This window comes from Haemaphysalis longicornis, unplaced genomic scaffold (genome assembly GCF_048455015.1).
Source record: "Haemaphysalis longicornis isolate Haplotype H1 unplaced genomic scaffold, Haemaphysalis longicornis Haplotype H1 scaffold_7, whole genome shotgun sequence".
Taxonomy (NCBI): Eukaryota; Metazoa; Arthropoda; class Arachnida; order Ixodida; family Ixodidae; genus Haemaphysalis; species Haemaphysalis longicornis.
The window spans coordinates 102,315,932-102,321,931 of record NW_027526422.1 but is presented as its reverse complement, the minus strand read 5'-3'; positions in this window follow the sequence as shown (position 1 = coordinate 102,321,931).

The following is a 6,000-nucleotide window of genomic DNA, read 5'->3' as shown; positions in this document are numbered from 1 at the left end:
AAATGTAGGCAACAAATGCAAATCTAGGAAACGCGCTTCGCATCAAACACAGGTATCTGGAAGCTGCTAGCGGCTCGCGAACCAAAAGGCATGATCCGATGAATTTTATATAAGCGTGGTGTGCGGGGATGTCATGTATCTGAAGATGTTTGCTGGGGATGGTGAGGGAAGATTCGCTTAGTGTAGAGTCATGCTGAAGAAACTCTTCAAAACAGAAGCGATTTGCAAATGTTACCTACCGATAACCATGCAACGTAAAATACTTGATCTTGATATGCTCGAATTCGTAATTCCCCGACAGTTTTTCTTCGGCTAGTTTGGTTGCCATGGAACCATATACAAACAGCGAACCCAACAGACAAAAGGCAGGCGAACTAAACAATAAGCAGTTTTTCAAGGATAACGATAAATCCGCTACATTTTGAAGATTTATTCTCGCATGAAGTCTATTAACGCCAAATGAGGCCGAAATGTGGTTCACACACGGAGAATGTAGAAGGAAATACGCCGTTAGAGTATAATTATGACCGTCCGAATGCGCCACTAAAGCCAATGTCACAGAGAGAAAGATTAGGGCTTACTATATGTGACATCAAAACGACGAGCGCACCGGCTTTTCATTTGTCTGTCTTTGCGCCCAAAAGTTATTAAAGCACATATCTTCAGGTCTGACCCCGACCCCTGCTTCGATTAGCTTTACCTGACTGTGGTGCACACACCTAGTGTCATGTCCAGTGCCGCTGGTAAGTCCCGACTATAGGGACCGGGCAGCTGGACGGGTGGCGCCACCACTCGGCGCTCCCCTCGTCAGTGGAATGAGCCGGTGCATTGGACTACACAGCCTCCCGTTGTTTTTATCGTGTTTGCTTCGGTGCTTTGTATGTTTTGGTGGCGTTGTGAGCAGACATGTGAGATTAAACGAAGTCTAAACAGATGTGTTGGGTTCTTAGATGCAGTAATGACTACGCAAACTTGTCGGACGCGTCTAAAGATGGGTATCGGCTGCAATGGCATAAGCGCTTTTTGCAGCGATCTGCGCTTGGCTCCACCCGTTCTGAGTACGAATAAAACTACTATTATTAGTATTGAAAGGTGATTTATTGCCGAAGATCTTTCTGAAGGCGAGAGGTCAGGAATCGCGGACCAGGGAAGCAGACACGAGCCGAGCGAAGCAGTCCGAGTGAACCCCGTCGTTCTAGGCGATGGCGATGAGGATTTCCGACAGTCTGTTTGCTGATGATGACGCTGCTCGTACTGGTCAACATGACCTATTGTGGGTAATGACGCCTCCGATGCTTTTGCGGAGCATAGCTGCTAATCTTCACTACAATCACCCCCCGGAAAAGAGGGTAGCCATCCTGGCGACTCAAGGTGATGGCGAGACGAGCGGGTCATAATAATTCTTGAGACGAGCAACATGCACTGTGTCACGTCCACGGTGTCGGAGATCCTGGGAAGGTGTTAGCGGCTCGACGACGTAGTTCACCGGGGAAGTGCGTTCAACAACACGGTACGGCCCCTGGTAGTTCGACAGGAATTTCTAGCACAGGCCAGGAGTCCTGGTGGGTACCCAGAGCCACACGAGAGAACCGGTACCGAAGACGGGTGCGGGCTCGTCAGTCGTGATGGACTTTTGTCGCTCCTGCTCTTCAGTGGTGAAAGAACGGGCAAGCTGGCGGCATTCCTCGGCGTGTTTGGCAGCCTCAGAAATCGGCGTGCACTCGGATACATCAGGGCGGTAGGGAAGGATCGTGTCCAGCATGCACGATGGCTCCCGCCCATATAGGAGGAAAAACGGAGAAAAACCCGTCGTCGCTTGTATGGCGGTGTTGTAGGCGTACGTCACGTAAGGGAGTACAAGGTCCCAGTTTCCATGGTCAGACGCAACGTACTTGGACAACATGTCCCCGAGGGTACGGTTGAAGCGCTCCGTGAGGCCATTCGTTTGCGGATGGTAGGCAGTGCTCGTTCGATGGATGACGCTGCATGCGTTAAGAAGCTCCGCGACGACGTCAGACAGAAATACGCGGCCCCTGTCGCTGAGCAGCTCCTTAGGCGCACCGTGACGGAGTATAAAACGCCGCAGGAGAAACGAGGCGACGTCCCGTGCGGTAGCAGCCGGTAGAGCGGCGGTCTCAGCATAGCGCGTCAAGTGGTCGATGGCAACTATAGCCCAGCGGTTGCCGGCGGTTGTGCAGGGTAACGGTCCGTACAGATCAATGCCCACACGGTCAAATGGTTTCACTGGGCAAGGCAGCGGCTGTAACGGACCACAGAGGTGAGGTACCGGCGAATTTCGGCGTTGGCAATCTTGGCAGGATCGAACGTATTTTCGCACGAAGTTGTACATCCCGCGCCAAAAGTAACGAAGACGCAAACGTTCATAGGTTTTGAGTAGGCCGACATGACCACATGTGGGATCAGAGTGGAACAAGGCACAAACATCGGACCGCAAATGCCGTGGAATCACTAGCAACCATTTGCGGCCATCCAAGTAGTAGTTGCGTCGATAAAGCAGCTGATCGCGTACTGCAAAGTGAGATGCTTGCCTACGGAGAGCGCGTGTCGTTACAGCTTGGGAAGGATTGGTGAGCGAGGTGACAAGGGCAACAATCCATGGGTCCTTCCGTTGCTCAGCTGCCATGTCAGTCACAGCAAGGGAAGCCAGGTCACCCGGAGAGTCCGATAGATTAGCAGGTACGGGTGAACGGGAGAGAGCGTCGGCGTCCGAATGCTTCTTACCAGACCTGTATTTTACTCGTATGTCATGTTCTTGGAGGCGAAGCGCCCATCGCCCCAGACGACCGGCCGGATCTTTCAAAGAAGACAGCCAACAGAGGGCGTGGTGGTCAGTGACAACATCAAATGGGCGGCCGTACAGATATGGTCGAAATTTAGCAAGCGCCCAGATGATGGCCAAGCACTCCTTCTCGGTAACTGTATAATTGGATTCTGGCTTCGTTAGGGTGCGGCTGGCATAGGCGACGACATATTCGTCGAAACCTTGTTTACGTTGGCAAAGCACAGCCCCAAGGCCAACTCCGCTGGCGTCAGTATGAAGTTCGGTGGGCGCTGTAGGGTCGAAGTGTCGAAGTATGGGTGGCGATGTAAGGAGACGGCGCAAAGTATGGAACGCGTGGTCGCAGGCCGGAGACCAGGCAGGCAAGTCACGGGCACCACCGAGGAGCTTCGTCAATGGCTCAATGATGGAAGCAAAGTTGCGAATGAAGCGCCGGAAGTACGAGCAAAGCCCGATGAAGCTCCGAAGGGATTTTATGTTGTTTGGCTTCGGGAATTCGGCGACAGCGCGAAGCTTGGCTGGGTCGGGGAGCACGCCGTCCTTGGATACAACGTGACCCAAAATGGTAAGTTTCGTGGCGGCAAAACGACACTTTTTCAGGTTAAGTTGGAGCCCAGCTCGTGAAAGGCATGTTAAAACTTGCTCCAAACGGTGTAGGTGCGTCTGAAAATCGGCGGAAAAGATGACAATGTCGTCTAGATAGCAAAGACAGATCTTCCACTTGAGGCCGCGCAAAACATTGTCCATCATGCGTTCAAATGTTGCAGGGCCGTTGCACAGCCCGAACGGCATGACATTAAATTCGTACAACCCATCAGGTGTGACAAATGCCGTTTTCGAGCGATCACCGTCTGCCATAGGAACCTGCCAATACCCGTACCTTAAATTCTGCCCCCTGCAAGCAGTCCAGAGCATCATCTATGCGAGGGAGAGGATAGACGTCCCTGCGCGTGATTTTGTTGAGGCGGCGATAGTCTACACAAAATCGAATAGAGCCATCTTTTTTTCGAACGAGAACGACAGGAGATGCCCAGGGACTGCTTGAGGGTCGAACAACGCCACGCTGGAGCATGTCATCGACGTGTTGCTCGATGGTGCGACGCTCGGTTGGGGAGACGCGATACGGCCGTTGCCGAAGGGGAGCATGGCTTCCAGTGTCGATGGTGTGCTCCACAGTGGACGTACGACCAAGGGCGTTGTGCGACAAATCGAAAGACGAACGGAATCGCTGAAGTAGAGCCATAAGTTGAGCTTGTTGGGTGCTGTCTAGAGCATCATCCACGGAGGCACGAAACACGTCAGTCGCTGAGTTTGGATCTGACGAACACGGATCCAGTCCGTCGATGTCAATGTGTGACACGCCATCCGCAACGTTGAAAATAAGGCCAGGGTCGATATGTTCTAGAGTTCCAAGAGTTTCGCCTTCTAGGAGTGCGCACGGTACGGTCGATGTGTTCGTGATGAACATGGCGCTTCCCCCGGAGTGGAAATCCAGAACGGCAAACGGCAGTGGAAAAAGGTTGCGGCGGTGAAACGTGTCAGATGGTGTAAACAGCGCCGTGGCGTCGGTCACAGACACACAGCATATAGGCACACATACAGAAGAACAGGGCGGAATGTGAGTGTCTTCTGCCACGACAAGTTTAGCAGCGTGGATGGGATGGTCGTCGTCAAACAATGCGTCAGAAGAGGCTGAAAGTTCCACTTGTGCGCGTGCGCAGTCAATCACTGCGTTATTGCGGGAAAGAAAGTCCCATCCTAATATTACTTCGTGGGAGCAAGCCGGAAGCACTATAAACTCAACGTGGTGCACGACGTCCTGAATAACAACCCGAGCCGTGCATGCAGCCACTGGCTCGATATGTTGTGCACTTGCGGTTCGGAGTGATAGTCCATCCAGAGGCGTCTTTACTTTGCGAAGGGAACGACAGAGATCAGCGTGAATAACGGAAATGGCGGCTCCTGTGTCGACCAGAGCTAATGTGCGAATGCCTTCAACAACAACATCGATGACATTGGTAGGGAACGGAAGGGGATGAGGCCTTGGACTTTTCGACGTCGACGCAGTTCGTGCCTCAGGAACTGCGGCGACTAGTTTTCCGTATCTCCGGGACCAGGACGGCGCCGCATCGGGGAGAGCGAGCGACGGCGTGGTGACGGCGAACGGTGGTCGGTAAAGGTGGCGCGGTTCGAAGAGGAGGTCGGGAACGACGAGCGTGGCGTCACATGGACTTGAGGCGACTGAGTGAAGTCTGCAGGCGCTGAGTTCCAGGTTGACGGCGGACAACGACGACAATAGCGTGCAACGTGCCCAGGCATCCTGCACGCAAAGCAGATAGGGCGATTGTCCGGTGTACGCCATACACTCCGGGGTTGCGGCACGAACTGAGGTTGAGGAAGCACCGAGGGCGGAACCCGAGGTCGAACTGGGAATGTCGGCTGGAACGTCACGGCAGGCTGCTGCAATGGTCTGGTGACGACTTCGGCATAAGTGACTGGCGCAGCTACTGGCACGTACTGCGGAGGCGGCGGCGGAAGTGCTTCAGCAATTTGACCCCGGATGACATCTCTGAGGGCAGGCTCCAGCGCGGACACCGACGTCGTCGTGGAGGGTAGGAGGGACAGCTGTCGCGCCACTTCCTCACGCACGAAGTCTAAGTTGCGTAAGGAGCGCGGAATCGGCGGAAATCGCTGCCAAACTCAACCCAGAGCCATCCCGTGCAAGAGATTTTCGAGTGAGGGCCCATTGCTTCCTCAGCTCATCAAAGCTTAAGCACAGCTTGACGACATCGGCAACCGTGCTCAAGTCCTTGGACAAAAGCATTTGGAAGGCGTCGTCATCTATGCCTTTTAAAATATGTTTGATTTTATCAGCTTCCGCCATAGATGGTTCGACGCGCTTACATAGGTCCACGACGTCTTCAATATAACTAATAAAGTTCTCGCCAGCCTGCTGTGCTCGAACACGCAGACGCTGCTCCGCTTCAAGCTTGCGCACCGCTGAACGGCCAAAGGCCGCAAGGAACTTTACCTTGAACTCAGACCAGGTCCGGCAGTCGCGCTTGTTGTTCCCATACCATAACTCGGCGGCGCCCTTCAGAGAGAAGCCGACGTCATTCAGTTTCATGGCGTCGTCCCATCGGTTATGAGTGCTTACGCGTTCATACACGGACAGCCAATCCTCAGCGTCGTTATTATCG